Raw genomic sequence first — 22,702 nt, 5'->3', positions numbered from 1 at the left:
ATCCAACCCACCTCCGTATTTGGGTAGTTAGCTGCCAGCCCTCCAGCTTTTCTCCCTGATAAGTTTGCTAGGACAGGCTGAAGGCAGAAATAAACTTTTTTTAATAAAGGAAAAAAAAAAAGCTGACTTGCTGCTGAAAAAGCCCGAAACACCCACCCACCCTCCGACAGTCACTTATTCTCTTTCCCAACGTAAGAGGAGGCCTATTGGATAAAAATTTCTGCTTAAAACTTCCAATCCTTCTCATTATACTATTTCTATTATCATGGTTTTGTCGCACAGCTTTGCGTTATATCCTTTTTCATATATTCCACTATTCGTTTCATTCATTGTTGTTCACAAGTATCATTCAAGTTCTGCTTGGACATAATTTTGTATAAATTTTTGATTTTTTTTTTCTTTTTCCTTTTTCCTTCGTCTTTTCTTTCTTTTCTTTTTCGTCTTTTTCACTTTTTTCTTATTCTTACGTTGTGATGTTTTTTCTTCTGTATTGAATTTTTCTATACTTACCTTCGTTGTCAATGATCATTTACGTCTGTATTTTAAACCAATAAAGATTTACCATGGAAAAAAAGAGAGAGAGGTTCAGTCAAATATAAAAGAAGAAGAAGAAAAAAGAAGAGCCCTATTGGATCAGACCAAGGATGGAATCATTTTGTGTTCTGCAATGGATTCTTTGCATGAAGCCCTGTCTCCATTCCACTGCAGTTCCACTTCCACCCCAAAGTGTGTTATTCACTGTCCACCATAGCGAACATATGTAATACACCTGATTATGTCACTTTATAAAATTGTGCAACTTACGTAAATCACATAAATTACCCAAATTAGGCTGTCATTACATAATTTACATAACTTATGCAACATTACGTTCTCATTGTGTTCTTTCACCTCACTCATTTTGATGCAAAGAAAATGCAGTGCAACACAATTACCGTATTGGTCCGAATATAAGCTGCACCCACAAATAAGCCACACCTTTAAAATTCGGGAGGGGGGGAATACAGTACCCGAATATAAGCCGCTCCCTTAAAATTGGGTTATAGGCTGAAAATCACTGCGGTTGGTAGAACTGTAACTCCAAGCCAACTTAAGCCTTTGATCTTGCAAGCCCGCAAAAGGTACTGTACGATTGCTAGAATCACAAATCACTATTCAGTTTCTACAATTCCACAGCACTCAAGCTTGCAAATTGGCAATAAAACATTTTTTTGTTCCGTTTTACCATATGTCTGTTTCAGCAGTGATATCGTAAAAGCCAATTTTTGTAAGTTCGCGAATTTAAGCCGTGCTTTAACATTTCACGGTCAGAATTTGGAAAAAAAGGGCAGCTTATATTCGGGCCAATATGGTACATATCATTTGCAGGCTGAAAATAAGAACCATAGTTAATACCAAACATATACTCTGGACTCGGAGCTGTCACAGCTGCCTCAGGTTGCAGAAGACCCCCAGGCGTTCCTCCCTGTCCCCCCAATTCCGCCAGTGGTGGCCAATCACAGTGCTGATTTGGGGCAAGACCATTTAGGGTGAACTCTCATGTAAGATCTAGTGGAGTCACTGGAACTCACTGAAACCCTCTCACATTTGTACATCAAAATTAATTAGGTGAAGGCTTTCCTTCTGTGTAAAAGCTTTCTTTTACCCACTGGGGGGATTCTGCTAGTTGTTGAATTTGATGAGTCATCGTGAAGTTTGCATAGTTTTGATTTGTTACATCGAGTTGCGTATTTGTTTTAAATTACAAGTTGCCTGAACACTTTTTTATATATTACATACAGTAGATGACTCAGAAATGCTAGGTGCGCCTGGCATTTTTTCACTTATGCTCAAGAAGGCAATTTTTATTTTTACAGGATCAGACCTACACAGAATTAAATGAGATCTTCTTTAGAATAGAAAGGCTGCAGTGCTAACTTCCTTTCCTGCTTGGCTGAGGTGGAAAGTAGGGATTGGTGGATTGTTGTGCCAGTTTGGAGATGGCACAGTGATTGGGCTTGATGCTGTCATGTGATGGCAGCAGGTCTACTCAGGATCCCAGACCCTCCCTACCCTTGGACTTCCTGTTTCATGGCTTCCCATTGGGGCCAGAGGCTGGCAGGGCAGGGTGCAAAGGGGGTTGATTTGCTGTCTAAGGTGCTAGAAAACCCAAGTCTCTCGGTATACTGATTCCCCGGTTTTGCAACGCACACATTTTCTGATCATGGTTTGCTGGGATCTTGCACTAAACATAGCTTGCCAAATTAGCTATAGATAGGGGCACTAAATCAGCCCTGAGTGCTCACTGGAAGGACAGATCGTGAAGCTGAGGCTCCAATACTTTGGCCACCTCATGAGAAGAGAAGACTCCCTGGAAAAGACCCTGATGTTGGGAAAGATGGAGGGCACAAGGAGAAGGGGACGACAGAGGACAAGATGGTTGGACAGTGTTCTCAAAGCTACAAACATGAGTTTGACCAAACTGCGGGAGGCAGTGGAAGACAGGAGTGCCTGGTGTGCTCTGCTTCATGGGGTCACTAAGAGTCGGACACGACTAAACGACTAAACAACAACAAAGGGGCACTAAGTAGGAACATGGGATGGAAAGGCCTGTGTGAAAGGAGAGGAAAGAGGACGAGTCTCTAAACCATGGGCTAAACAATTCCATTGAGAAGATTGTCTGAACTGAGCATAATGTTCCTGGCTCTCACTGCAAAAATCCCTCCCCCGCCCCTTAATTTCAGGCCAAACCCAAATTTACCCAGCCCAAATTTTTGAATGTGGCTTGGCTCGCTGAGCATTGGAGTGCAGGCTGCCCTTTGTGCTGTGATGTTTACTCTTATATGTCTCGTGTTCACACATGTATAGCGATCACAATGTCTCGGAGTATGTCCAGACCACAAAATTCAGCTGTCTACCTTTTGGAGGAAGTGCCCACTAGTGATATAAATCCGTATCTTTATCTATGTCTATTTTACATATGGCTGTGAGAAAAATAGTATATCACTCTTTGTCGTTTTGGATGACTGGCTTCCCCACTGTTTTTCTGGCTTGTTGGCCAAGCCTACCAACAATTCTGGACCTCAAGGTATTTCCTGTTTCAGAAACATCGCCTCTCTCTCTCTCTCTCTCTCTCTCTCTCTCTCTCTCTCTTGTCACAGTGTTGCGGTGACAGAGCCCCACATTCCTAACTTTCTCCCGACACCATGCAGTTAAATAAAACCGCAGAAGCAGTCAATTTGGTCCAGAACTCCTGCAGCCCAGATCTCTCCATTTGGTATAATGATTAGTCAGTGATGTCCTCCAGACAATATTTACAGAAGGGAACTGTGGGCTCATAATGAAAAGAGTTAAACCCCCTTCCTTAGTATTGCTTCGCAGATATATTACGTGCCACAAAAGGTGTCAAGTAAAGTTCAAGAGAGCTGTGAAGAAACCCTGCCAAAATTCATGCCTGAACACATTTAATAACAAAATATGTGTGTATACGACAAGCCTGTCTGGCAGATCTGTTTTCTAGACACTACATGATCTTTTGAAGAAACTCTCAAGATGCTGATAGATGGGCTTTTGAAAACTTGCGGAATATACATAAAAGGGTGGGAGGCAAGTGACAAGAGCTAGCAAATCGCATGATTAGATCCAAGCAAGCTATGATCATAGGGAGACCTCAAAAGTAAACAAACAAGACATGTACATTTTAATATGGTTTCAGGATGTCACTTTAATCCCTCCAGCACAATTTGGGTGAAATCTGGGGAGCAGGGAAGGGATAGTTTGCACAGGTCTGGTCATTAGCTGCACCTCGTTTTAGTAGCATGTTTAAACCAGCACAATGTAGGGTTGCCAACTGGCCAGAAAAAAATAGTGCGGGATGTTCCTCTGCCTTTGACAATGGCGTGATATGCAGAAGTCAGCAAACATAGCTTTGAGAAAAGCACAGCCACCATCAAATATGGTGGTGCTGTGGGTTAAACCACAGAGCCTAGGACTTGCCGATCAGAAGGTCGGCGGTTCGAATCCCCGCGATGGGGTGAGCTCCCGTTGCTTGGTCCCTGCTCCTGCCAACCTGGCAGTTCAAAAGCATGTCAAAGTGCAAGTAGATAAATAGGTACCGCTCCGGCGGGAAGGTAAATGGCGTTTCCGTGCACTGCTCTGGTTCGCCAAAAGTGGCTTAGTCATGCTGGCCACATGACCCGGAAGCTGTACGCCGGCTCCCTTGGCCAATAAAGCGAGATGAGCGCCGCAACCCCAGAGTCGGCCACGACTGGACCTAATGGTCAGGGGTCCCTTTACCTTTACATTTATCTGGATATCAAGTTGCTATTAAATGGACATGCGCAGGGGCTTCAAAAAAGTTGGCAAATCTATTATTGATTGATTTGCTACCCACTCTAAGGCCCCAGGACAGATTACAGCATTAAATGAGTGTTTGTTCACCAGATACAGCGGCAGGCTACTATTTATATATAAGTTGTTTTCCATTACAGTGGTACCTTGGGTTACAGATGCTTCAGGTTACAGACGCTTCAGGTTACAGACTCCACTAACCCAGAAATAGTACCTCAGGTTAAGAACTTTGCTTCAGGATGAGAACAGAAATCGTGCGGCGGCAGCAGGAGGCAGCCCCATTAGCTAAAGTGGTACCTCAGGTTAAGAACAGTTTCAGGTTAAGAACAGACCTCCAGAATGAATTAAGTTCTTAACCCGAGGTACCACTGTACCTACTTATTGAACAATTTGATGGGCAAGCCGTCCTAGTTTTGTTGTGTGGGCTGTTTTGAGAAAGCAGTTAGGCAGCAGAAGATGGCTAGGCCGTGTGGACAGAGCTTGCTGCATTGCTTACCGGCTTGCCAGTGCCACATGTCACTACCAGTTACTGTGCCCACACCGCACTCAGCTGCCTGGTTCCTCACCCCTTCCCCTCTCCCTCTCAGAAGCCAGCAGTGATGTTGGGAAGCCAAGTAGGCAGTCCACTCCCATCTGTCTGACCTGCTGCTGCATTCCCCCTTTCTCAAAGCAGCCCCACACAACAAAACTGGCTACTGACCAGTATACAGATTCCTTCCCACATTGCAATTCAGAACTTGTACTTGCCCCAAAGAGCTGAAACTATGCAATGTGGTATATACTGCCTGCAACATGATAGTTTTCTTCTCCTTCTGCATAACTAGGTGTGTGTCAAAATACACACAGTGTGTTGTGTGTAGCTCCCCCCCCCCCCAGGGATGCATGGATCTGTCAATTTGATTTTTCCTCAGTTTCTCATTTTCCCTGTCTTAAATTCAGTTCTCCACCTTTCCAGTTTTCTCTCTAAATCATCATGAAAATTCACCAGCATTTTAGAATGAATTTCTCCCAATATGCACATATTTGCAAGCCGTTTTGACTCCAGACATATTTTTTTGCAAACAACGGTCACTATTGTGATGCATTTTTGTATGCTGTTTTCATTAATGTATGCACACTTTCGCCTAATACATGCATTTTTCTACACAGTGTTATGCTGGCGAACTGCATCACAAAATTCAGAGAACTGCAAATTTCAAAAGATAGCTGTGCTTCGATTCGTGTGTCAGTTCAAGAAGTGCAGCTTACGTAGTTGCTCATTAAATTGCAAACAAACATCAAATTTCTCCCAGTCCCTAGATTTTTCATAGTTAAAGCAAAGTAGAAAGGAAAGTTAACAGAAAGAGCACTCAGGGTATTAAAATGATGCCGCCAGCCTATTTTCCCAAGAAAAGCAATTTAAAATGACATGATGTTAATGTAAGTCAATCCAGAAAGAAAAACAGAACGTTCACCTGCAAGCAATCCCTTGAGACTGGTCAAGGCTGTCTCACAAATTGCCCAGTGTTTAACTTGAAGTCCATTTGTTAATTTTGTAAACACTGCTGTTTCCATTTCACATTGACATGATATTGACAATATGACTCTAATCCTGCAAGGAAGGAAGTATTGGGTTTCAGGCAGCTACAGGACACCCCTCCAGTCTATCTTCACCTGAGGGGCTTGTGCAAAATGTTATTGACATAAGACAACATGGTCTGCTTCAGGCTTCCAGGTGATTGAAATCTGTCTGAGATTTGTAAGTTACTGCATTTAACGCTAGCAATGGGTTCTCAGTATACTCTATATTCTGTATCGGGGTGAGACATCATTTTCAGCCTGAGGGTTCCATCCCATAATAGGCAACACTGGCTGTATCCCAGTGGTCAGAGGTGAAAAGTGGGTGTGGCCAGAGAGAAACCATGGGCAGAAATAAGCAGAGAAAATGATAGCGCTCTTAATTTTAGTACAGAGAAGATATTCCAGTTCTGCTAAAGTAGGAGATTTCTGCCCACAGTTACACTCCTCTGTGCCTTCTTTCCAAGTGTATTTTTTTCTCCCGACACCTCCACCCTGTGGACAAACTTTGACAGCCGGACGGAGACACCTACATGTCAATCATCTGACATAATAACATCAAGCGCTGATAGGTGGGCAGGCCTGCCTATCCCTCAGAGTTGACCAGTGGGGTGAGGGAGAGTCCTGTCCTACTGTCTGCAAAGAACTCATTGGCACAGCAACACCAAGAAGGACTGGACTCTCTGTTCTTCAGCAGATGAATGGTGAGTTCACTCCTGCAGTGTTTTTAGCAGGATTTAACCATCACTCACTGGCTGATGAGTGAGAGGTTAAATCCTTCTGCTTTGGCTGAATGTACCTGTGAGGAACTGATGGGTGCAACCAACAAAGAATCGAGTAATGCTTGATATCACTAGGGTGTCAGCTAACTGTTGTCTTGTTGGTGTCTACCAAAGACCTTCCTCTTCCAACTAGTCTTCTAAGTGGACATTTTTTTATCCCAGTTTGTAAGTCTATTGGATTTTACATTGTTTTTTGTACATAATTATTTTAACACTTTTAAAAATATATTTTGGGGGTATTTTATATATGCAATTGTTTTATATGGATTTCCATTGTGTTGTGATGTTGTTTTGAGATGCTTCACGGGAAACAATTCAAGAACTTGTTATATTTACTTACTTTATTTCATAAAAGTTATACACTGCTTGATTGTTTTTTTTTAAAAAACACCTCAAAGCGGTTTGCAAAAAGATAAAACAGTAAAATCAAGAAACATTACAACTCTACTTTGAAAAATACAACAGTTAAAATACTAAAACAGATTAAAATTACCTCAACTTTCTAAACATCTGGGTAGGTTTGCCTAAACAGGAATGTTTTTAGCAGGCACTGAAAAGGGTAAAGTGAAGGTTCCTGCTTGATCCTAATAGGCAATAGGCATGAAATAAATAAGAGCCGGAGGACAGAGGTGCCTGGCGTGCTCTGGTCCATGGGGTCACGAAGAGTCGGACACGACTAAACGGCTAAACAACAACAAATAAGAGCCTATAGACTTGCTTATCTACAGTGTGGCCAGCTTAATCCACTCTGGAGGGCCTCCCTGTACCTACAAATTTAACTTGCTTTGGCTAAAAGTGGCAGGAAGATCATAGCTGTATTTAGATTCCCCGTAAGAGAGATTGAGGATCACAGAACTTCATTTTCTAAACCGCATCTTAGAAGCCAAATTGCAAATCAAAGTGGATGGAGTGACTCAGAAGCAAATCAGTGTGGTTTTCCTAAGCACAGATACAGATGAAAGGAAAATCTTGAGGCACGTACAAACCCCTCGTTTTTAACAACTATTGCATATAAACTAAATATGAAGATAAAAAGATTGCTACAGAGCATGACACACACACACAAACACCAACTTGTTTCGTGTGGTCCTATTTTTACACAATTCCGGGCATTTATTGGGAATCGGTCAAAGGCATTTTCTGCAGAGTTACCCTTCATATTTGTCACAGCCTCACGAGCATACAACTTTATCTCCTTTGACAATATGAAATCAGTCACTGTCTCCTTTGTTTGACATAATTAACATGCCGGCAATCCCTGCGGTGACCTCCACAATTTAGAGATGACAGCTCAGGAGTGCAGCTCTCAGCTGCGGCATCATGTGTGCTTTGTGTTAAAGTAAATGGCTCCAAACAGGAGACTTCATGCCATCAACAAGCGCCTGCTCTCCCTCCACCCACTGCCCCTGCCCACCAACTTCCCTGCCAAAGGATTATATTCGGTCGCACAGCATCTGAGAAAATAAATTCCAAATATATGATACCGGTGGAGACCATGTGCCTAAATTAATGCTCATATAATGCAGATGGGAAGGCACCCGAGGCAACTGGCACGGAGAACGTATAAAAGGAAGACGAAACTGGCTTCCCGCCCAAGTTCAAGCCACCCCAGCTAGATAATGTTAAATTGGAAATAGGAATAATTATGTACTTAGGGCTTGATTATGTTCCTCGTTTCTTTGGGGACAATGTATTAGCATGTTAATTTGGGAGGTAAGGGGGCGAAATAGAGATCTTATCTCTCCGGCACATGCCGCACACTGAACTCCTGATGACAAACCATTTCCATGCCATGCAGGAGATGCTGATGATCCGAGGCACTCAGCCGAAAGCCCACAGAGAGAGGTTTTTTATTATCCTCTGTGTATATTTATTTCTCCCCATATTGATTTCAATCGCACAATTACCCGCATAGTCAGAGACCCAGAGAAGGGGCTCCAATGTGGGCCAGGACATCCTACGCCAAGTGTGCTTTTCCGATGGCTGCAGTGGAGAGAGAGCTCTATACTTGCACCCTTTGGCAGCTATGAAGCTCCCGTTGCATTGGAAGGCTCCCTTTCCCTTAAGGAAGAACATCTGTGAACGTCAGCTCATTTTGCAATATTTGCATTACATGGTCTATTGTGGGCTGCATATATGCACTACTCCTCCCTCTATATATGCAGCCCTTGTATGGGGATTGTGTGGGATGTGATCCATGAGAGGCAGTCAAGTACATTACATTCATTGTAATGTCAGAGAAGACATGCGAGGGAATGTTTGGTCCAGTCAGTCGAAACTTCCTATTCCTCCTGGCTGGAGCATCCTTCCTTTTGCATGTGATAGAAGGTGGGCGTGATCTAACCTGTCCAGGTAATAAAAGGATGAGTCACACAGCACCCTTCCTCTTTTTGACTTCCTTCTTCGTTTGACCAGCTTTTAGCTAGGACTCCTCTGCTAGCTCTCAGCTAGCAGAAGCACTGGGATTATTCCCCCATGTGGGGTAGATCCACATGTACATATTTGTAACTAAGTCAGCCTTCAGGAATCCAACTGTGAACTGATGTGAGTAAACTTCTTTTACTGACTTTGAAGAAGATTGTGGTGTCTTTATTCTTTTAAGAGATTCAAGGGAACCTACCAGGAACGTACAATTCAATCTGAGACAGACTGAATTGTATAATAGGGAGAGGCTCACACAAGCCTGCCGCCAGCTATCTGCTGTGCATGTAAAAAGGGGAATGTAACTCAGCTAAGTAAATGAACTGCTGGCACAAGTTAGGAAGGATATTAATAAACAATATATCTTCTCCTGTCACCCTGAATATTCCCAAGATTGTGCATTCCCCCCAGACAAGGGAGAATGGTCTTCTTCCCTGTACTGTGACAGACACCAGCAGCAACAGAAAAGCTGTTCACTTTTCACTCTCTCAAGTACACTATTCACTTATATGGGTGGTGCTGCCCCATGCACACCGTAGCAATGAGGAAGTGGAGCCACTCAGAGAGGGCTCAATTGAGGGCTTACCAAGGGACACCCAAAACATGGAGCCACCCCTGGAATAAAGGAGACAGGACATCCATCTTCAAACAGGGCTGTTACATAGACGTAAGTGTGGGGATCCTATGGCCCTCCAGATGCTGCTGAACTACAGTTCCCATAACCCCTAGCCATTGTCATGCTTGCTAGGGCTGATGTGAGTTGTAGTTCAGCTACATCTGGAGAGCCAAAGGTTTTCCACACCAGTCGCAGAAGATAGGGCATTTTGCTCCAAGGGGCAGCACTAGAACCAATCAGGAGAAAATGTCAAGGCAGCACTTTGTACCTAGACGTTAGGAGAATCTTCCTAACAGCAAGATGCAATCAACAAATCTCTAGGATGTGGGGTTCTCTCCCCTGCTGGGGGTATTTAAGCCAAGGGTTGAATAGCTATATGTTGGGGATGTTGTACAGTGGTACCTCGGGTTAAGAACTTAATTTGTTCTGCAGGTCTGTTCTTAACCTGAAACTGTTCTTAACCTGAGGTACCACTTTAGCTAATGGGGCCTCCCGCTGCTGCCACGCCGCCACCGCGCGATTTCTGTTCTCATCCTGAATCAAAGTTCTTAACCCGAGGTACTATTTCTGGGTTAGCGGAGTCTGTAACCTGAAGTGTCTGTAATCTGAAGCGTCTGTAACCCGAGGTACCACTGTACTTGCATCCTGCCCCATAGATCCTGCGTTGAGCAAATTTCAGGGTAGGCGCCCTATGAAATTTCTTCCCACTCTAAAGATCTGTGGTTCTGATAGCAAGAAGAAAAACCCGGAAGCATGTGGAGCAGATGCACAAGTTCCCCACACTTCCCCTTCTTTGTGATGTTTAAAGCAGCTTATTACAAAATGCGTCTTTAAATGTTCCCCGTTTGAACGCTCAATTAGTTTCTTGCAGGAAAAGTAAAATGTCCCTGTTTCATTTGACACAAACCCCTAAAGGGGCATTACATTGTCGCTTTCACCTTGAACTTTACCAGTGCTGTAAGCCAACGGCCCAGCCAACGACCTATTATGGAGGTATGTTTCCATTCTCTCCCCTGGATATCAGATGATTTATGTCATCTTTGCTCATCACTTTACATCACTTATTATACTGTTTAGGTTACTTTGATGTCAATGGCTTAGTCTCATACCAGACATCCCTCAACAAAAGCACATATACAGGTGTCTCCTCGGAAAAGGAGGGGTATAATAGCTGGTCTCTCATACCACGGTCATTTTATTTATTTTGTTCAAAGCCATTCATGACTGTAATCACTGCCTTTGGGCTTTCCTCTTTTGCCTCTTCTAAAGCCTTTCCACAATAAGCATCTTTTCTGCTCCAGAGAGATGCCTTTTGCTTTTGTTCCTGCATGTAGACTTGTGCTTTGCTTGGCTGAAATTGTCTGTGTGAATCATCTGCCATATAATTTCCTTCTAATTCATAATTTGTTTTGCTCTTTGATGATTCCTAAAAAGATTACCTGAAAACTCTACAAACTTTTCGTTGTTGCTGTTACTGCATTCATGGGATTAACATTAGTGGCTGAAAAAACAAGCTCTCCTGGCACCTTAAAGACTAACATATTTATTGTGGCACAAGTTTTTTCCAGATGTCATTAAAGCTAAACTCTGCCAACAGTTTCTCATTGATTGTTTTCATATTGAGAAAAATGGTATGAGCTTAAACAAAAAGGATCAGATCCTGACACCTGGCAAGCATAGTCGGGCTTTACGGCCACCTTTATTTGAATTATATGGGTTCAACATTAACTCCCCCCCCCCCCCAGTATAACTCCCTGGCAATTTCCATAAGGAAAACACAAGTCAACACTTTCATCAAAGATGGGCTCATTTTTACACCATGAAAAATGTGATCCAGTGGTACCTCGGGTTACATAAGCTTCAGGTTACAGACGCTTCAGGTTACAGACTCCGCTAACCCAGAAATAGTACCTCGGGTTAAGAACTTTGCTTCAGGATGAGAACAGAAATCGTGCTCCGGTGGCGCGGCAGCAGCGGGAGGCCCCATTAGCTAAAGTGGTGCTTCAGGTTAAGAAGAGTTTCAGGTTAAGAATGGACTTCCAGAACAAATTAAGTACTTAACCCGAGGTACCACTGTACTTTTACGACCCACCTATGGGGCAACTCCAAAATGTAGAGCTGAATTTGTATCTAATTCTGGAATCAGGATCTTTATCTCTAGAGCTGGCCCTACCAAATTTATTGCAGTCTTGTATACAGCCACTAGCCTTTCAGATGCTCAACATGTTTCCTGTTTCTGATGCCTGCCTAGGAATAATAGGGGTCCTGAACATCACTTGGAAGGGCACCACGGCCAGTGAGATGACATCCTTCAAAATTCACACTTCTCCAGATTTTGAGATGCAGTTCCTCGGCTAAATAATGTGTGCAGAAATGCAACTCTTAAATCATGCACATAAATGAGTGTGCTAAAGAATATTATGCTTATTAGTAAGCAAATGTAAACCTGGCTTTGCTGGAAATTCTGTTAGTGAATTAAACCTGGATCTGGTAGATCATGGGTTGAATGCTATGGAAAAGGTTGCTCTGGAGGGAAAGCTCTGAACAATAATTGGAGACTATGCTAAAGTGAGGAATGGAAATGATCAGATGGGATAGGTCTGGAGCAATTTGGAGTCAAATAGGGGACGTTAGTTCCATGACAGAGATTTTAATCCATCAAAAATTGCTTGCAGGTTTATCAGCTGTTCTTACAGTAGTGGTTTGTGTTCCCCACATGCCAATCAAACGAGGAGAGCCACGTTATTCTGTTACCTGCACCAAACATTTAGAAAATAAATAAATACTAAGATGATTAGGACAATCAAAGCAATTACTAACCAGTGACCTAATATCACCCTGCTTGCTCTGCAAAATTAGGAGAAGCCCTTTCCTTTGCTGTACCTAGGGTGGAAAAACATTTGAGTGGGATAAAAGAGGGCAGATCTCCTCAGTAGTTGCACCTAGATCAGGAGCAGCGAACCCCAGGCCCAGGAACCAGGGCCCTCCAGGTAAAAATGTTCCCTACCTCAACTTAAGTTGTGGAACACCTTGCCCCTAACCTCACAATTTTTCTTCAATTATTAGCTATTGTTTTATTCCAGCAGGCTTTTGTTGCCTATGGCAAATGATGTTTTGATGCTTTAATTCAGGGGTCAGCAAACTTTTTCAGCAGGGGGCCGGTCCACTGTCCCTCAGACCTTGTGGGGGGCCGGACTATATTTTGGAAAAAAATATATGAATGAATTCCTATGCCCCACAAATAACCCAGAGATGCATTTTAAATAAAAGGACACATTCTACTCATGTAAAAACACGCTGATTCCCAGACCGTCTGTGGGCCGGATTTAGAAGGCGATTGGGCCGGATCCGGCCCCCGGGCCTTAGTTTGCCTACCCATGCTTTAATTGCTGTTCTTTGGTTGCATTCTTTCATATTGTTGCTTTTCATGAAATTGTAATTGTAAATGTTGCTGGGTAGAGCTTCCCCCACCCCACCCCCGAAGGGCGAGGACATAAGCATTTGAACGAATAAATAAAAATCTCAGGAGCGCCAAATGTGAGTAAATGGAATACATGCGCAGCCACTGTCATGTTCCTCATACAACTGCACCTTTTTTATCCTCTCGGAAAAGATGACTCAAACGTATGACATTCCTTAAAAGCCTGTGAGCTTTGATACTTCCCGGAGAAGAGGGCTGGAGTGTATTTTACCTCATGACACTGCCGATGATCTCATTAAAGCACAAAGTAATCACTTGGAGACATCTGCACTCCTGGGCTCCGGCCTGCGTTTCGCTGTTACTTAATGAGCAGTCAAGTGGCTGATTCTTTTAACAGAGGGCACCGATTAGGCTGCCGTATCGCCTCAAGCTCCTTTCCTTATTCTGGGCTTTTCATTTGAGCCAATTTCTCAGCCCTCGCAACATGCAGAGAGGCAATCTCATACCAAAAGAGGCATTCGCCTCTAAATCTTTCCAGCTGCTTTCAGGGCCCATATAGTATATGAGGTGAGATATTGTGAAATTTCACCACACAGTAAAGAGCAGCCAAAGGGCATATTCTAACCTCTCTCTTCCCCACCCTCTTCCTCTCCCTTACCTACTGCCTCCTATTTGATGAAAGACTTGGTACCCTTTCATCTTCCATATGCCCTGTTGCCCAAACAGAATATCGTGGGGAAGGGGCTTCCAAGCTGGGGTCCACAAGCTTCACTCAAGGTGGTCCATGGTGTCTCTGTGAAGAATGGCTGTGGAAGGCCACTCTTAAATATTCATGTCGATTTAAGTTGCAAATATCTTGCTTCTGTTATTGCTTATATGTTTATTTATTACACACCTTGCAGCACGGTGTGGCACAAATCTGGGATGCCACGTCCTGGATCTGCACTCCCATGTGAGTCATGTGATTTGTGTGAGATTGTGCCCCCCTCCCAAAAGCACTTTCCCCAAGCATAGCGCCCCAAAGCATGCATTCTGGGGCACCACACAAGATTGCTGCCCCCAAAAAGCCAGCAGGGGGATACTGTAGATAGTTTTCACTCAGGTCCACATATGCAAATAAGGAATTGAAAGTGATGTTCAGTGATTGGATAGTTACAGAAAGTTGTTACTGTTGCTTTGTAGGTGAGCTCTATATAAGCAGGTTGGCTGAACCCTTCAGTTCAGTTCTGTTCTGGCCTGTGAATAAACAAAAGCTGTTTGAAGAATCGCTGTGTCGTCTGATATGTTCACCCACAATTTAACACTTTTGGAGGGGGAAGCTTGCTTGTGTGGCCCCAAACATGCATTTATTTGGGCTCCATGCCCAAATAAAATGCAGCCCAAAATTGTGTGGGATTGTGGCTGCCATTTTGGCTGCTGTCCTCTTCTGAGAAAAAACAGGATGTCCCTTCCCCACCCCACCCCCAGGGCAGTTGATGGGTCTGTTATTATTGTATTTTATTTTGTATACTGGGAAGTTCACATTGTAATGCAATAAAATACAATATAAGGAATAAAAGAAGCAATAAAAATAAAACACCCTCAGCAATTTCCAAGTGTGTGGGGGGGGGGGGAATGGGAACCTCTGTCATAGGGGACCCTTTTCAAGAGAATTCTTTGCCTAGATGCCTTGCTTCTGATGCAACAGGCTTGAAGGCAGAAAGAAGGAATTGTTACAGCTTGCCGCTCTGTCTGCCAGTATCATTAAAGCCTACTCAGAGACTTAGAATAGCTGTTGTTGTTGTTGTTATTGTTGTTGTCATCTACCCTTCACCAGAAGGTCTCAGAGCAGATCACAATAATTTGGAATCCAACATTAAAAACTGTTTAAAACAAATTATGGCTGGCCCCACAGAGGTGGGGATATATCACCCTATCCAGCTGTGTATAAAAGATCCCCCTATTTTAGTGGGTGGTATTTTATTGTTCGCTTCCCGCTCACTTCCCACTTTGTATATTAATCTAGTTTTGCTTACGAATTCTACCTTGCATGGATATTTCAAATGGATCACTACAACCAGACGACTACACAAAAGTAATCTTCAGATTGGAAAATGGTTATCACATGAGTAAGCTCTAAGGCTCCAAGTCTTCACGTTTTTCCAAGACCGCAGTCCACAGTTATCAACCTAATTAGTGGAGGCATTTTGGCATGAAGGATCTTAACTGCCGTTGACTTTACAAACATTTTAAATTGCCTTTCCTAAGCTTAGAATTAAGCACTTAACAAGGTTGGGATGAAATATATGGCAGGTTAATTCAACTGGAACTTGCTCATTTTTTATCAATATGTGGCTGTCAGTTGTCTCACAGGAGATTAATTGTTGAAGTGGTTTTTAATATATTTATGCACATACATACACACTCCTAAAAATATGCATTAAATAAGAAGATTGCATCTTTCTTTGGCTGCAATCCTAACTATGGAACTAGGAAATGGTTTCACTAAGATTAGTAGGGCTTGAACCAGCTTTATTGTGGGAAAGTTAACAAGTTTGGTAGCATTTCTGCTTTTCACAGAACGTGTGTAGAGTGGCTCTTTCAAGACCATGTTGCTTATAGGTTTTAATGATGAGGTGTAGCCTCTAAGTATTAATTAGGTGCTTTTAAAAAATGGATCTACAATATTTATTATTTATTTAATTTATACCCTACCCATCCTACCAAATTTTGATACCTACAAAAATGCAAATCACCTCCAATTTGATTTATATAGATTAGGGATGATGGGGTGTGTGAATTTACTAGATCCACCCTTTCCAAAAGAACATAGAAACTGAAACAGAACTCAACTACATTAGTAAAGAAACAGTGATTTGAATGTGCTATAAACATGCAACACCAGATGGTGCCATAGAGCAGGAAATTTTAAAACCCGGTTTTCCATACAGATTTTTTCCTTTGTTAAAACAATCTGACTTATTTATAGTGTGTAAACAACACCAAAGGGATCTCCCTGGGGTACAAGCCTGGGCACTGTATATGGAAGTCCTGGGCTGCCCAGTTGACAAGACCCCTATCTCAGCCTCACTGATGTGATCCAAAGGAAAGCACAGCAATATGTTTGGCACCAGCTTGGCTGCAGGAGTGGCCAGAAAGAGGTGTACAAGGTGCCGTACAACCGCTTTAGGTTTGGATTTGTGTAGGGTTTACTCCTTAGCCGTTTTCTCTCTCCTGGAGATATTCCACAAGGCAGTGGAAGTTAGGATAAGAGTTTTCCTTCTCCCAAGATGTGCTGCTTTCCCAGGTTGATGAACCCCATCTGCCTCTCATTTCCCTCTACAGCATGTGCAGAAACCTCCATCTTGATCAATGGACCCATGATTGGTCTCACCCTCTCAGTGTGCTGGAGCCTGTCTTCACATGCAAGGGAAGTCACTAACTCACCAAGGCTTTCAGACCCATCAGCTAACCTCACCTGGTTTAGTTGGCAAGTTGAAGTCATTCCCAGCATGTGGATGCCTGGAATGGTAGGGGATGGGTCGGACCTCTGATGGGGTAGTTTTCCCACTTTTCCCACTTTTGGTCCCCACCACTGTCAGCATGTAACACACCCTAATAATATGTACAAAACCGTATCCCTTGTGGCAGATTGTGCAGAAATGCACATATTACTGAAAATAATGCATGAGGGGTTTTGCAAAAAAACAACAACATCCCAAATATGTCTAAGAGGAAAAATTGCATATACAGAAATGTGTATATTAGGGGGAAATTGCACTAAAATGCTGGTGAATTCTTACGAGGACTTTTAAAATGCATGGGAATCTAGAGGAGTAAACATTGGGAAAATAAGAAAGAGGAGAAACTGGCGTTGACATGTTCACCCACCCCTTGTGCAGATCAAGGGTAGATCCACATTCTTACAGGGTTCATACCAGAGGTGGATTTAGGGCACTGTGTGCTGAGCCAAGGGGAGCATTGCAGGGTGTCGCATCTGTGATGTAGTAGTGCACACACAGAATGGGAAGCCAGAGGAAGGGGCACCAAATTTTGACCTCACACAGGGCACCTCTGAAAACTGAAATACCAAAGCCTGCCCTCGTTCACACCTAACAGCCTTCAGAAAAGACCAGAGGTGGCGAATCCACAGGCTGCGAGAATTTTTGTGCCCCCAATATTTTCCCCCATTTACTTTTTTTGAACAAGGCTTTAAAAATAATATTAAAGTTGGCTGCTCCTCTGGGCCCCCTTCTGTGATGTCGTGTTGCCAAAAAGTTTGTTGTGCACCACCCCCATCCCCCAGATTCTCCCAATGACTAGAATTCAGATCTCATATTTTTTCATTAAGGGGGAAAAATTTGCACAGTACTTAACCCTTTCCTTATTACTCCGTGCATTGTGCTTGGAGTCTAATGTTCCATCCCGGTAAGGTGTCAGTTCCATGGCTCTCATTATGGTTAATTCACCCTTCCTTCCCCCGCCTCACAAGCACTAAAGCAAGGCTGCCTCCTCTGGCTCACACCTTAAATCTTTTTGCTTTGCCTCAATGATTCCCAGTGAGTTCATTTCCGCAACGGACTTTGCCCCATTAATGTCCGACTTCTGGTGCCAAGCAATTAATCAGAATAGGGGTTGGGGGGGGGTGGAACTCTTAACTGGAGAAAGAGTTGGTTTTTCTGTTTGAGATCTCTCCCTGTTTTATTGCTCCAAATCTCTCCCTGCTCAAGCTCCTCTGACCTCATCAATCTCCACATAAAACATCTCTTCAAAGAAATGCTTTTGCTAAAAGAGTCAGGCCTCTTCAGCTGGGGATGTTGCCCCTTGCTGGTTATATAACATTTGCAAAGAATTGTTTTCTTTGTATATTAAGAGGAGGGCGGCAAGCTGCTTTAGAGCAAGTCAGGCCACTGGTCCATCTAGTTCAGTGTTGTCTACACTGACTGGAAGTAGCTCTCCAGGGTCATAGGCAAGACTCTTTCCCAGTGCAACCTGCAGATGCCAGGGATTAAACCTGGAACTTTTTGCAATGTCAAGCTTGTGATCTGCTCCTGAGCTACTGTCCTTCCCGAGGGAACAGGGCAGTAATGGTGTTTTTAAGCCTGGAGGGTAACAATATCCATACCACCAACAATTTTCCTTCTCTGAAGAAGATGCTATTGCTACATACCCTCTAACACTTCTACAATGAAAATAAAGGTAAAGGTAAAGGGACCCCTGACCATTAGGTCCAGTCATGACCGACTCTGGGGTTGCAGCGCTCATCTCGCTTTATTGGCCGAGGGAGCCGACGTACAGCTTCTGGGTCATGTGGCCAGCATGACTAAGCCACTTCTGGCGAACCAGAGCAGTGCACGGAAACGCCGTTTACCTTCCTGCCAGAGCGGTACCTATTTATCTACTTGCACTTTGACGTGCTTTCGAACTGCTAGGTTGGCAGGAGCAGGGACCAAGCAACGGGAACTCACCCCGTCACGGGGATTCGAACCGCCGACCTTCTGATCGGCGAGTCCTAGGCTCTGTGGTTTAACCCACAGTGCCACCCGCGTCCCACTATGAAAATAGGGGTGCCTTATTCCATAATAATACAAGGTGTGACCAGAAAGCTTGGTGAATGGTCACAGAAACCGGACAGCGAGAAATATTTGAACATACATACCTTGCAGGCCTTCAAAGTAGGCTCCCTCTGATACAATGCACTGTTGGCAACATTCACAGAACTGTTGGAAACTTCTGGAGAAGTCCTCTTTTCATACTGCTTTCAGTTCCTTCGTCACAGCAGCTTGGACATGTGAAATGTTGGAAAATCTGTGCCCTTTCAGTTCAGATTTTAGTTTTGGAAAAAGAAATAAATTTGGTGGGGCAAGACCAGATGAATGTGGAGGATGGGACAACTCAGTAACCTCAGTAACGATTTCCCACGGAATATGCAATTCTTCCACCATCATTCGGACAAACACCGATCCCGCATCAATAACTCATGAACTCTGTAGACATTTGCTGCCCTTCATGAAAACTCTTAAACGACTCATACACTGTCTTTCGAGTTACAGTTTCATCTCATTACACAAATACGAGCATTTTGTGGGTTTCCGATGCCGATTGTTTATTTCTCGCTGTCCAATTTCTGTGACCATTCACCAAACTTTCCGGTCACACCTTGTAATAATGATAATAGTGAAAATTTTATTTATACCCCACCCATCTGACTGGGTTGCACCAGCCACTATGGAAGGCTTCCAACATATATAAAAACATAATAAAACATTAAACATTTTTTAAAAAAAACTTCCTGATACAAGGCTGCCTTGAGATGTCTTCTAAAGGTTGTATCTCCTTGGCTCGGAGGTCGCATAACTCCATACCCTCCAACATTTCTCTGATGAAATTGGGGACGTCCTGAGGAAAAGCAGGGTCAGATTTCTGTAAATCTGAGACTGTCCCTGGAAAACAGGGACACTTGGAGGGTCTGCTGCTACTTCTATTCTTGTCGCTGGAATTAGTTAATGGCTTTATTACTTCTGTAAATAACCAGCTCTTGGACAGGAACAGAAAAATGCCTCCGCAGCCAGAACAAATTATTTAATTAATCCTAATTCGATTTCAATCAATGGACATTTTAATCTCTTTACAATGTTGAAATTGTTTTACGAAAGGAAATCTTTTTAATTCATTGCTTATCTCTCTCTCCCCACCCCCACCCCATTCTTCTGGCATATGTGGTTTCCTTCACCTTGTTTTATCCTTTCAACAAACATGTGAGATGGTGACTGGCCCAAGGCCACTTACGTTTGGGACTTGCTACAGATCTGAACCTGCCCTCAGCCCAAATTTGGCAGTCTATCCACCAACTAATCACATTTATTGCTCATTAAAATCAAATGTCAGCTGTTAAAGGGAAAGGGTGCATATTAAGGACAGCAGGACTGGTTCTTCCATTTTACAAATAGGACAACTGCCCCAGAGCAGAAGACTTCAGGTAGAGGAAAGTGACAACAATTGCAGAGAACTCATATTTTGAGTTGTAAACATCACCATAATATTCATCTTGCCCTCAAATTCTATGTGGCAGCAGTGGTGCTAAAGCGTGGCGTTACTAAGCCAGGTTACAATTTTCAGTAGCAGTGGTGGACCTACATTTTGGGGGACCTGAAGCTTGAACTATCATGGAGGCCCCTTCACAGCCAGCAATGAGGTCTGGGCAAGCACTGTTCCCTTCTGCAATTGGGCTGTTTGCAACAACCTTTACAACACCCATGCTGTAAACTCTCAAACTTTGGGATTGTTTAAATATTTACCAAAAAAAATTTTTAAGCATTTAAAACAAATAATCAATTTGGATCAATTTGTTGGTGGAGGGGCTAGGAGTAGGAAGGGGATTTGGGGGGGGGGGGGTGTTCTTGTTTTTATTATGTTTTTTGTGTTTTTATCTTACATTTTTATGTCGTAAACCGCCCTGAGATATACAGATGAAGGGTGGTATACAAATTTAATTGATGATGATGATGACTAATAGCCACAGATAAGCCCAGTCCTTCATTCATCTGCCTAACCCTAATAATAATAATAATAATAATAATAATAATAATTTTTATTTATACCCCGCCCTCCCCAGCCAAGACTGGGCTCAGGGCGGCTAACACCAGGTATTAAAAACAATTGATTGAAATAGAACTTAAAAACAAGATTAAAATACAACATTAAAATGCAGCCTCATTTCAGTAGAAACTCAAGTCAAAAACTTTTTGGGGATGAAAATGTCAAATCTTCACCAAGGCCAACTATCCAGACTGGTCCTACGTGGGCCAGAAAAAAGCCAGGGAAGTCCCCAAATAGGAGAACTCTTGCAAAGTTTGTCCAAGTTGCTGACCGAGGTGGGCTGCAACCCTTTTGAAGGCCTCACTCAAGATCCTTTTTGCACCCACAACCCTCTTTAACACAATAATTTTGTCGGACACCAATAGGCTTCAGGCTTGTTGCAATCACTCCTGTGTTTTACATGAAGGAAAGTGATGTTCAGCAATGTAACTGATCTGATATCTGTCTTGTTTTCCCCTTTGGGGAATGCTAACAACTGCAAATATTTTAGTAAAAGTGTCGAGATTACAGCTCCTCTAAAATGCAGCCCCTCAACCTGCTATGGAAAAACCACACATTTGGGTAGACTTTTTTTTTTAACATTAACTGTTGCTGTTGACAGTTCCTAGCTTCCAAGCCTACCTCCTAGTCTTTAGCCTTAAGGGTGGTGTAACATTCTTTTCACGCTTCACTATTAAACATCAGCTTCCTCGCAAATTACAGCACCAGGGTTGACAACTTGGTGTTTTATTTTCCATCAGCCGTTGACACCTACATTTTCACAGTCTCACTCGTCTTTATCTCAGTAACACCATATCTGTGTGTGACATATTTAGTCCTTCGGAATAAACTTTGGAGGAGAAAATGCTTCTTGAACAGAAAGGCCTAACTACTCTCCTCCTCTGTAACGAGGCAAGATACCCATATCTGAAGCTTGTTCAGCTGGCTTTATACTAGATTAGGGCCATAGTCACATGATACATTTAAAGCAATTTATGGTGGCACTTTAAACAGTCATGGCAGACCGTCCAAGTGTCCCTATTTTCTAAGGACAGTCCCAGATTTACACAAGCCGTCCCGGTTTCTGATTTGATCCCAGAATGTTCTGATTTTCCTTAGGAAGTCCCTAATTTCACTGAAGAAATGTTGGAGGCTATGGAGTAACGCAACTCCCAAACCAAGGAGATAAGTAATTGTACAACCTTTAGAAGACGTCTGAAGGCAGCCCTGTATAAAGTTTTTATATGTGTTGGAAGTCATCCAGAGTGGCTGGGGCAACCCAGTCAGATGGGCGGGGTATAAATAATACAATTATTGTTATTTTTATTGTTATTGTTATTGTTATTGAATAGGACGTCCCTATTTTTATCAGGGAAATGTTGGAGGGTATGTCAAGAGTCCCCCTAAATAATTATGGGAGCTGTAGTTTGTTCAGGGTGTTGAGTGGTCTTGTAATTTAGTCATCTTAGTCGTGTTCGACTCTCCGTGACCCCATGAACCAGAGCATGCCTTGAAAACTCTCACTTTCTTCTCAAAGCTTCTCCTTCTTGATGTCCATGGAGTTTTCATGGCAAAATACTGGAGTGGGTTGCCAGTTCCTTCTCCAGGTGGATCACATTTAGTCTAAACTCTTGGCTATGACCTGTATGTCTTGAGTGGCCCTGCATGGCATAGTTCATAGCCTCTTGGAGTTCTTCAAGCCCCTTTGCCACAACAAGGCAGTGATCCATGAAGGAGTGAGTGGTCTTAGGAGACCTCTATTTCTGCTAAGATTCCCAGAATTCCCTGAGAAGCAGAATTGATCATTAAACCACTTTGGAAGTCAAACCACTTCCCTGCTCTTGTCTTCCTGCATGCACCCAAGCACCCTCATCAAATCTACTCCAGAGGTTTGGAGAACCCCTAGAATAGATTTAGGACATGTTTGGGGGAGGAGAGTGAGAGAGCATTCTGCTGTGCAAGCAGAAATCCTTGCACTGATGGAATGTACACAGAGTGCTACTTTGAATACAACCTTTT

Source organism: Podarcis muralis, chromosome 3 (genome assembly GCF_964188315.1).
Source record: "Podarcis muralis chromosome 3, rPodMur119.hap1.1, whole genome shotgun sequence".
NCBI classification, from domain to species: domain Eukaryota; kingdom Metazoa; phylum Chordata; class Lepidosauria; order Squamata; family Lacertidae; genus Podarcis; species Podarcis muralis.
This window is presented reverse-complemented; position numbering follows the sequence as displayed.